The sequence below is a fragment of the Sinocyclocheilus rhinocerous genome, unplaced genomic scaffold (assembly GCF_001515625.1).
Source record: "Sinocyclocheilus rhinocerous isolate Xijiao unplaced genomic scaffold, SAMN03320098_v1.1 scaffold3243, whole genome shotgun sequence".
In the NCBI taxonomy this organism is placed as follows: Eukaryota; Metazoa; Chordata; class Actinopteri; order Cypriniformes; family Cyprinidae; genus Sinocyclocheilus; species Sinocyclocheilus rhinocerous.
Window position 1 is genome coordinate 419,740 of NW_015636692.1, and position 10,608 is coordinate 430,347.

The following is a 10,608-nucleotide window of genomic DNA, read 5'->3' on the forward strand; positions in this document are numbered from 1 at the left end:
CGATCACTGCCATTTTTCCCTGATAACAGTGGATACAATATACGGCATAATTTTTGCTCATACAGATAAGAGTAATACAATACTACCACAAAACTCAAACAGCGAAACTCAGCATATAGGCTACTTGCCTCACAGACATGAGAAATATATCTACAGAAAGCTTGAAATGTCTACTTTAAAATGAACCAATTCAAATTGAAAAGAAATACTCTTTGATTATGTAATCCATATGAAAGGTGCATTTCTCTCTGAAGGCACGTCACTGTACTGAGGAGATGGTGAGCCAGCATCCACTTCAGAAAACACTAGCTTATTAATAAATAAATTACCTCCTTGCTATTTTTTTCAACACATTCATAGTCATTGCTTTTACTAGTGCTTTGCTGCAAGCTTTATGTGTGCACTTTATCTAATTAATTAAATTAATATAAACAACTAATCGCACGTTTAGTCGACTACTAGTCAACTAGAACAATCTTTTTTTTCGGGGGCAGCCCTAGAACAAACTATTGTAATGGACTGAATTAGATTGTGATGCATGGAGTAACTTCACCTATAACCCTCTCCAGATTCTCGTGTTTGATGGCACAGGTTTCATATCAGTTCAATGATTTTTACTCGTAAAAGTGGATTCATATTGGTCAAATAAGGTCATTTTAAATGGTTTATTTGAATGTAAATGTTATTACTAAATATAGATGCTTTTTGGGTTAAGCGTTATGTTAAATTTTGTTGTATTGTGTCTCATTTTGCCTATATTTGTTAAATACAGGTTAATAAATACATTCATTTGTGTTTTATAGTTGTGAAAAAAACACTTCTGTGATCTATTTTCATGCTCTCTGATGCTATTTGAATAAAAAGCCTCATACTGCAGCAAAATCACAATGCAAATCAGTAATCAGTCTTAGTGTTGTACATACAGTACTACACAATAGGTTTTGCATAACGTCATGTATAAAGAGTTCGGTAGACAGTAAAGGGAATATGTTGAGAGAAGAAACTTAATATACTGGTGAAACGATCAACCTTCAGTCGGTTCAGAGCAGGTAATTTTTATTTTTTATTTTTTTGTAGACATACTTTAATCTGAAAGTATGAAAGCACTATTTTTCTGCATTTCAACATTGTACTTTTTCCAATACTGTTTCTTTATATTATCAATATAAGATGTTGAATTCAAATTTAGATTAAAACAAACAGGCATTTCAAAATGACATGAAAAAAAAATCCACCTACTTAAACTTAGAAACTTAAGTTCAGTTGCTATATTTTTAAGTATAATAAAACTAGCTGTACAAGTTATTTTAACTTAATATTAAACTGACTTAAAAATTAAGCTGAATCTTGTATGACTTAATGAAGCTGAAACTGATTAAATTAATCTGATGAGTAAAAGTAATGGGAAAAACATTTGTTGATCATGTTTACTGATCACCTTTTTTTACATTGTACTTGACCATTATAAATACTTTTGCTGTTAAAACTGGTGAATTCAGTCACAATCTTTGTGAAGTTGTGAGCAAATGAAATGTATGAACGATGCCTGAAAGTGTCTAAAAACCTTGACTATAGAAAAACCAGTGCAGAAAACTAACCAACAAGTTGTATTCTTGTCATTTCTTTCAGTGAAAAAACCTGTGAAGACGAGATGATGCAGAACAAGATTCAACTCGTTGTTTTGCTCGGTGAGTGTCAGTGAAAGAAACTGATGTCAGATCAGAGGTTTAGAGCAACTTACCACTGTTGATTTTCCTGCAGCAGAAAATTTAGGGCTGTGCGATTAATCAAAATCATAATGATATCGCAATGTGAGCAACATTTTTACAGACTAGCAGAAATAAGCGGGAATTGCAGACTTTTAAACTGCTGAAAGCGTGATTTCTGAGTTCAAGCGGAACCAATCAGAATGCAGCACGCCTAAATCTATAACAGGAAGAGAACCGAACTGGGGTGTGTTTCCTGTAACCTGCTGCACAGTACGATGCATCGTTAAAGAAATCAACTAGCTAGTCACGACTGTTTTCTGAAACGATATTGTCGCAAATTGATTTTCAACCACGTTGGTTAATGATGTCATGCAGGTAGTAGAGAAAAAACTTTAATCCATTTAAGATCAAATCAATGCCAGATGTTTTGCTATAAATTACGGACATGGCATCTGATGGCAAATTCTCTTTTTTACCAGTTATTTTGCTTTATTTCCAGATTCAATCATCGGCTCTTTCTTACGTACGAGAGCACATATGTACATGCACACTGAGCTTTAAATCTCTTGACAAACTAAAATGCGTCAATTAAATTAGTATATATTAGAAACGAAAGACATAGATTGTAGACATAGATTGTACTGAATGTCAGCTTGCTTATTTTGCTCAAGATAAGGATTTATAAAGTCCACATGTCATAAAGACAAGAAACAAACGAACCATTTTGGGTTTCTCAAAAAACCTTTCAGTGATCAGAACGATTGTTTTCTTAGAGTGCTGAACATTTAAAAAACCTTAAGAACTTTTTCCACAATAAAAGAACCTTTTGTAGTTCTAAGGATGTTAAAGGTTCTTTATGGAAACATCAGTGCCAATAAAGAAGCTTTATTTGTGAGAGCTAAAGAGAAAGAGTCAATAATCGGCATTCTATATGATTTATTAATTACAATTTATCAAGTGTGTGTTTGTTTCTCAAAGCTGAAGATAGGAAAATACAGACTGTGAGAGTGGCAGTGAAATCATCTGGGTCTCTGGACGAATCTGCAGTGATGGAGGCCATAGAGAAGAAGGTGAGATGATGCTGCATTCTTTGAACATCATTAACATGCTATTATTTTTGATGAATATTTTAATATTTTGAATTGATTTTTATTTTTATACTTTGCATTACACACACACACACACACACACACACACACATATATATATATATATATATATATATATATATGTGTGTGTGTGTGTCGGACATGGCATCTGATGGCAAATTCTCTTTTTTACCAGTTATTTTGCTTTATTTCCAGATTCAATCATCGGCTCTTTCTTACGTACGAGAGCACATATGTACATGCACACTGAGCTTTAAATCTCTTGACAAACTAAAATGCGTCAATTAAATTAGTATATATTAGAAACGAAAGACATAGATTGTAGACATAGATTGTACTGAATGTCAGCTTGCTTATTTTGCTCAAGATAAGGATTTATAAAGTCCACATGTCATAAAGACAAGAAACTATGCTTCTAACCACAGGTCGAGAGCTGTTGTTCCAACACAACCTTGCGATGCTGTTTGCGAATGTTTCTTGGAACTACGGTTTCAACTCATTGAACTATGCTGATAACGACGAAACTTGCAACCATAGTTGGTTAACTATGCCTTTGGGAAATGCACCCGAGAGCAGGCTTACCATTCTGACATGGAAGAAAGCTGGCGTACTGTCTGAGACACACCCAAAACACACAACGCCACCTCTCAGACCGAATGAGTTCTCTTTCACATCTTTTTGCATTCATGACTTGAGAAAGAAAATGCAAGTGTATCAGTATGTTGGATCCATGAATTCACTTTTAAAGTGACAGCTGCCTATTACTGTACTTCTGCTGTCTGTGTCAATGTTAATCAAACAACAAAAGTCAAAGAGAAACAGCCTCACTGCTCTTCGCTGAATCACTTTTGTAGCATTAATAAGGATTAATCTGTATTTAATTTATACAGCAAAGACTATGCACAGTTTTCTATTTAATAATGCTTGATAGTTAGGATAGTAGTTTTTGGCTGTTGTATCAAAACTGGAATGGAGAAAATGGGTTTATAAACCCAGTGAAAACCATGCAACTACTTAAGATATATGGCCAAGCAGAGCATTGCATTTATGAATGTAAAGTTTGTGTGTCTAAAAAAATGGCGTCAAAATCGTTATCAAAATTGAAATTACAAAATTGATAGTATTTTTTTTTCTATATCGCACAGCCCTAACAGGAATCCTGTCGAAGGCTTCGTGCGTCCCGTATCGATTTGTCCTGATCAAAGAGCCGAAGACCTGGCCAGCAGCGCAATCGCATTGCAAGGAGAAACACATTGATCTGGCGACGGTTCAGAGCGATGAAGACAGAGCCAAACTAAAGGAGGCCGCAAACGCTGTGAACTTTCAATCTTTCGCCTGGATCGGCTTCTACAATGGCGTGCTCACCTGGCGTTGGTCGTATAAAAACACAGTGATCAGCTACACAAAGTGGGAAACCGGGGAGCCGGACACGTACCGCACACATGAGGCCTGCGCGTTTATAAACAGAAACCAACGGTGGGGTGATATAAACTGTCTTGAAGAAAAGTACTTCTTTTGCCAAACTGGTAAGAAATTATACAGCACTTATAATCTTGATGCCTGGGAATTTTCTGTGAGGTTTTACTCTCACAGATCTTTTTGATTTGCTCATAAAATTCACATTTGCGCACATAACCTTTTTTAAATCTTGTTTTCCAGTGAAAACATTTGTAAAACAACATGCATTAACCGGATAAGCAAAACTGCATTAGATATTAACACTGTTTTCATAGAAAATCTCGATTAAGTGCAAGTTTTCTGTTTGTTTATGCTTCAAGTGATTAAAAAAAAAAATCAGTCAAAGCATTTTTAAAGCAAGGCTTGTATATTGAAAAGTCATATCTATGATTATGTGTCTGTTTTTCATTACATTAATCTTAAAATCTCATGCAAACAAATGGCAGAAAGTTCATGCAAATGTGAATTAGTAGCTTGTCATTTCTCACAAAACATTTAGCAGACGCTTTTATTCAAAGCAAGCAATTCAGCAGAGCTAACTATATTTGCGCAATGTCAAGTTGCAAATACAAGCTCGATTAGTACAATAGCTCGAGGCGATTAGATGCTTCGTTTAATTCAGCCATTAACCAGGATCACATCGAAGCACGTTCCCACCATAGGATACAAAATAAAAAAGAGATAAAAAGTCACGGTTACCTTCTACAATTACGTGACGGGCAAAAATCTCAGAATTGTGAGAAAGTCAGAATACTGAGTTTATATCTTGCAATTTTGAGTTTTCTTTTCAGAATTTCAAGAAACAACGTCTGAACTGTGAGATATAAACTCACAACTGTGAGAAAAAAGTCAGAAATGTGAATGAAAAGTCGCAATTAGAACAGGATTACAAGATGCAAACTCAGAATTAAGAGAAACAAAGTCCAAATTAAGAGATAAAATGTCAAGTTCCTTTTTTAATTTTTTAAAAATGTAACTCAGAATTGTGAAATGCAAGAAAGAAAGTCTAAATTCTTTTGCATCTCTCAGAATTGTGAGAAACAAAGTTCGAAATGTGTTTCAAAAATCAGTTTTTACCGTTGTTATTTAGTTTTGCACAACATTTCTCTGTTCTGACCACAAATCTGACTCCTTACAGACAAGATTCAAATAGAAGACAAGTTTAAGTACATCCAGATGAGCATGAAGTGGCGTGAAGCTCAACTTTACTGCAGGACGCTCTACACAGATCTGGCCACCATTACAGATGACACAGAGAACACGGCTCTCGCAACTATCATTTCTGAAAATAGCGTCCAGGACGCCTGGATCGGCCTGTCCAAGAACCTGTGGCTGTGGTCGGACCAGACCAGCGTGTCCTGGTCCTTTATGACATGGCAGTCCGGACAGCCCGATAACGTGAACGGAAATGAAGAGTGTGCATGTGCCGGGACTGAAGGAGAGATGGCTGACGACGCCTGCTCGACTTCACGGGCTTTCTACTGCAAAACCCGTGAGCACTTCTGTTTCTCCTCCAATACACTCTTTAAATAAAGCTCACAGAAGCCATTGTAATGACTTTGATTACTTAATTTTAACTGTAGTTGTAAGGGAATTAATTATTATTAATTCATTCAGGTTTTGAGAGGACTCGGATCTGAATATCCCAAGTCCACCTGATTAAACCGATTTCAAATGTGTAAAGAAGCCTATCTATGACATGCATTAAATCATTCAATTCCTCCATCCCAATCGTCCTTATAATCATCATTTATTAACAACTCACCAAAAGTTCTAAAACAGACACTTAAATAGGATTATTTGGTAGCAAGTTGATACTGGAAGGGTTCAGCTCCCCCATCATGTGCAGATGTGCAATAGTTTACATCTGACTTAAATAGTAATTCAAAACAGTGACAAAGGCCAGCTCCTAAAACAGAGCCAGAAAACCACCCTCATTACTGTGCTATAACATTCAAAAACATTTTTAAAACATCAACACATCTAATAAACATACATGCATACAAAAGTACACATTTCAATAAATACAATATAAAACAAATAGCAACAGCTACAACAACTGTTTTCCAACCCCGGCACAAACCATCATTGCTGTCTGCACTAAATATTTTAATACACATGATTATACAAAATATCACACATTTAAAAAGTATTAAACCAAATATAAAAAAATAAAAACTGTGTGTATTATTATTTATCTCATAGAAAGAAATCGCAGCCACCCATCTTGCGTTATCTATTCAGCGTGCATGCGCCATTTCTCCAGAGATAATGCTATGCCATTTATAAAGCACGAGAGGCTGACAACTACACTACCATAAATACTATAGTGGTTGCAGCCATAACTGTCACGTTTATGTTCTTTGTTTCTGTTCTCCCTGCCTTGACCTAGTTTTCCTGTGTTGCTTGATTAGTTCATTAGCTTCCACCTGTGTTTGTTAATCATCCTATTAGTCCACTCCAGCGTGCCTCTCAGCACTCCTGGATATGGCGCTACCTCCAGAGATCTCGGCTCCTATCCTCACCCCAGAATCCGCTCCAGAAAGTTCTCCTTTGTCTCCGCTGGTCCCGTCCAGCCCTCCTTCGTCTCCTGATTCCCCCGAGTTAACCAGCCTTGCACCTCCAGAGCACCCCCCAGAATTCCTAATTTTCCCCAAGAAAATTTGTTTTTGGGGGGGCCATATGCCCGAGGATCCACCATGGCCTCCTGAGTCCCCTGCTCCGCCATGGCTTCCTAGTCTGCCTGATCCGCCATGGCCTCCTGAATTGTCTGCTCCACCATGGCTTCCTAGTCTGCCTGCTCCGCCATGGCGCCCCGAACTCCCTGATCCGCCCCCGTTGGAACTGTTATGGCGCGGGACGCGCCTTCTGGGAGGGGGGCGACATGTCACGTTTGTTCTGTGTTTCTGTTCTCCCTGCCTTGACCTAGTTTTCCTGTGTTGCTTGATTAGTTCATTAGTTTCCACCTGTGTTCGTTAATCATCCTATTAGTCCATCGTTTGATTTTAGTATTTATAGCCCTGCCTTTCCTCAGTTTCTTTGTCCTGTCTCCGTTGTGCAAAGAGGTTGTTTTCTCCTACATTCCCATGAAGATTAATTAAAGACCCTGTTCGTTTGACTATCTGCCTCCTTTGTGCTCCTTCGAGCTCCCTTTCCCCTGGCAACCCGTGACAATAACATACATGTATACATATATTTTACTTACTGTTATGTACTAAATATACAGTATAGAAAGAGATTTTTAATTATTTTGATAAATTTTTTTATTTGATTTTACTACATATATATATATTATATATATATATATACAACAGCTATTTTTTTTGGTCCTCAAATCTGATTGGCTGAGAGCCTTTTCCAGCGGTGTGATATTCTAGTGATAACAGCACTCCAACCGTTTCACCGTTTGTATCACTCCTGCCAAATTTCTCACAGTGAGTATCATGGCGGACGCCCAAATCCACTATAATTTAAAAATAATACTGTTTTTGTGTCACGTAATGTAGTTTTAAGAGTTTTTTAGGCGAGAATGTACTAGTTTAGACTTCAAATATATGGTTTGTTAATAAAGATAACGTTTATTTGAAAATCTTCTTCAATGTTTTTGGAGATGTGAATCGTGAGAGCAGCCTCACCTCGGCCAGATCTTCTGGAATTTGCAGCTGGCTCTGATGTCTCTGTAGTGGTTAAACATGAGATATAATTAGTTTGGGGTAAATCTAACGGGCAGTCTTTGCTCTCATGTGCTTTACATAAAAGGATAATCATAAAATAATCACAAAAATAAAAGCAAGGTATTTTTAATGGCTTAAAAAATTATTTAAATTGAATTAAAACAGTAAAGAATAAAAGATGAGGACACATAAAATACAGTTCAATCGTTGGGACGTAGCACAGTGCTCATTCAGTAAACAGATGTGTATTGAGTCTAGATTTAAATGAGGCTAGTGTTTAGCACATCTGATCTCTTCTGGAAGCTGGTTCCAACTGCGGGTGGCATAATAGCTAAAAGCGCACTCCCCTTGTGTTGAGTGAACCCTTGGTATTTCTAACTGACTTGCCCCTAATGATCTGAGTGGTCTGTTAGGTTTACGTATATTCAGTGAGCTTATCTGCATGTATTGAGGACCCCTCCCTTGTAAGTATGACCTAAAGACACTCCGTTGTTGATTTTTATTTATTTACACACTTGTTCCGTCGAACTGTTGTATAAACGCAATATCACACTTGTAGCCGTGCGATATGGCTGAATATCAGCACATATATGATTACCTACAGCACTTGTGCGATATACAGCCATATAGCACTGCTATATGGTTATGCTATATGCTATATGCATATATATGCATATATGCTATAACTTATATCATTTTTGTTACCATTTATTTTAATTAACAAAACTGTTTTTAAATAGTTTTAGTTTGGGTTAACTGAAACCTGAATATTGGTAGATTGATCTCGTTTACTAATCACCAATGAAATCTTGTCTCCAGATGAATCAGATCCTCTCAGATCAGGGAACGAACACTGGATCCAACATTACATGGCGAGTCCATCCTGATAGGAAAATCTTCCACCAGACAAACACCACTCAACAGACGCCAACAGCATGTGAAAAGTTTGATCCAGTGTAACAATAGACACTCTGAAATGGATCATATATAATAAAAATAAACAAATGTTTATGAACCTTTGGAGATATTTATGATAAACACCATCATATTTATTTAGCAGTTTATGCATTGATATTGCTAATGGTTTAATACTTTTCATACTGTTATAATTATAATTCATTTAGAAAAAAAGAATGATACTCTAGTATTGGGCTCTTCTAGGTACTAAATAATTTAGTAATTATTATTAACATTTGAAAAAAAACAATTATGTTTTTATTCAATGCATTAAATAAAAGTGTACTCAATTAAAGGACTGAAATTACTCAAGAACAGTTATTTGAGCCACATGTGAGCACAACATTTTCCAGTTTCATTGACAATGCCTAAATTCTACAACCTTAATGAAATCCCTTAAAAAATGGAAAATTGCTGAAGATGGCTTACTCTCAGGCCATCCAAGATTAGGATGAGTTTGTTTCTTCATCAGGTTTGTAGAAATGTAGCACTGCATCAGTGTCTCAGCAATGGATGCTCTGCAGTGAATGGGTGCCGTCAGAATGAGAGTCCAAACAGCTGATAAAAACATCACAATAATCCACAAGTAACCCACACCACTCCAGTCCATCAGTTAACATCTGGAGAAGACAAAAGCTGAAACTAATCCAGCATTAAGACGTTTTTAACTAAAATACCATAGAGTCTATAATCCATAATAACTCTTCCTCCAGTGAAAAAGTGTTCTGGTGTGAATCAGGAGAGAAATCTGCACAGATCAAGCAGCGTTTAAACAGCTCTAAACAAATATGTGGCTGGATTTTGATGTGACAGATATCATCATATGGCTAATTTTATTTAATTTGACTTTGCTATTAAAAATAATGCTTAGAAGAGGAGCAGACGTGGTGTCTGAGCATCACCTGGTGGTGACCATACATGTCAGACAAAAGAGTGAAATATAACATCAGCCTTCTGAAGGACTCCGAAACCAGAGCAGATCAGGAACAGGTTTGAAGTACTACAAGAACTGCATGAAGAATACAAAATACTCTTTAGATGGCAGCCAGTAAAAGAGGCCCTTAGATCAGAATGCCAGGAAGTACTTAGGAGTCAAAAAAAGAGTGGATTACAGCTGAGACCTTGACCAAGACAGAAGATAGGAAGAAGAAGAAGAAGAAGAAGAAGGGAGCACAGTCAATAGCAGCAGGACTAGAGCAGTGATGTGAGTGGACTGGCATCATTCAGCAGCAACATGCAACTGTATGACAGTGGGCAGTCGTGGCCTAATGGTTCGAGAGTCGGACTTGCAACCCAAAGGTCGTAGGTTCGAGTCTAGGTACCAGCAGGGATACTTGGCCACACATCACAATCACAATCAATGAACACACATTTGAGCCTTTTAATGTCGGTTGGCAAATCTACTGGAAGGCGCATACTGCCACCTACTGCACGACACCGGCATGACATAAAAATAAGGATCGGACCACTGATCTATAATATAGAACTGGATTGCTCATGACGTCATAAAAGTGAATCCACTGCGCCGCATAATATTCCGTTACATTCTATTGAGAAAACATCACCTAACGAGTCTGCGTTTTTATATCTGAAGAATCCCTGTACATCTTGGGGTGGGGAAGTTGTGGCCTAATGGTTAGAGAGTCGGACTCGTAACCCAAAGGTTGCGAGTTCAAGTGTCAAGTCCGGCAGGAATTGTAG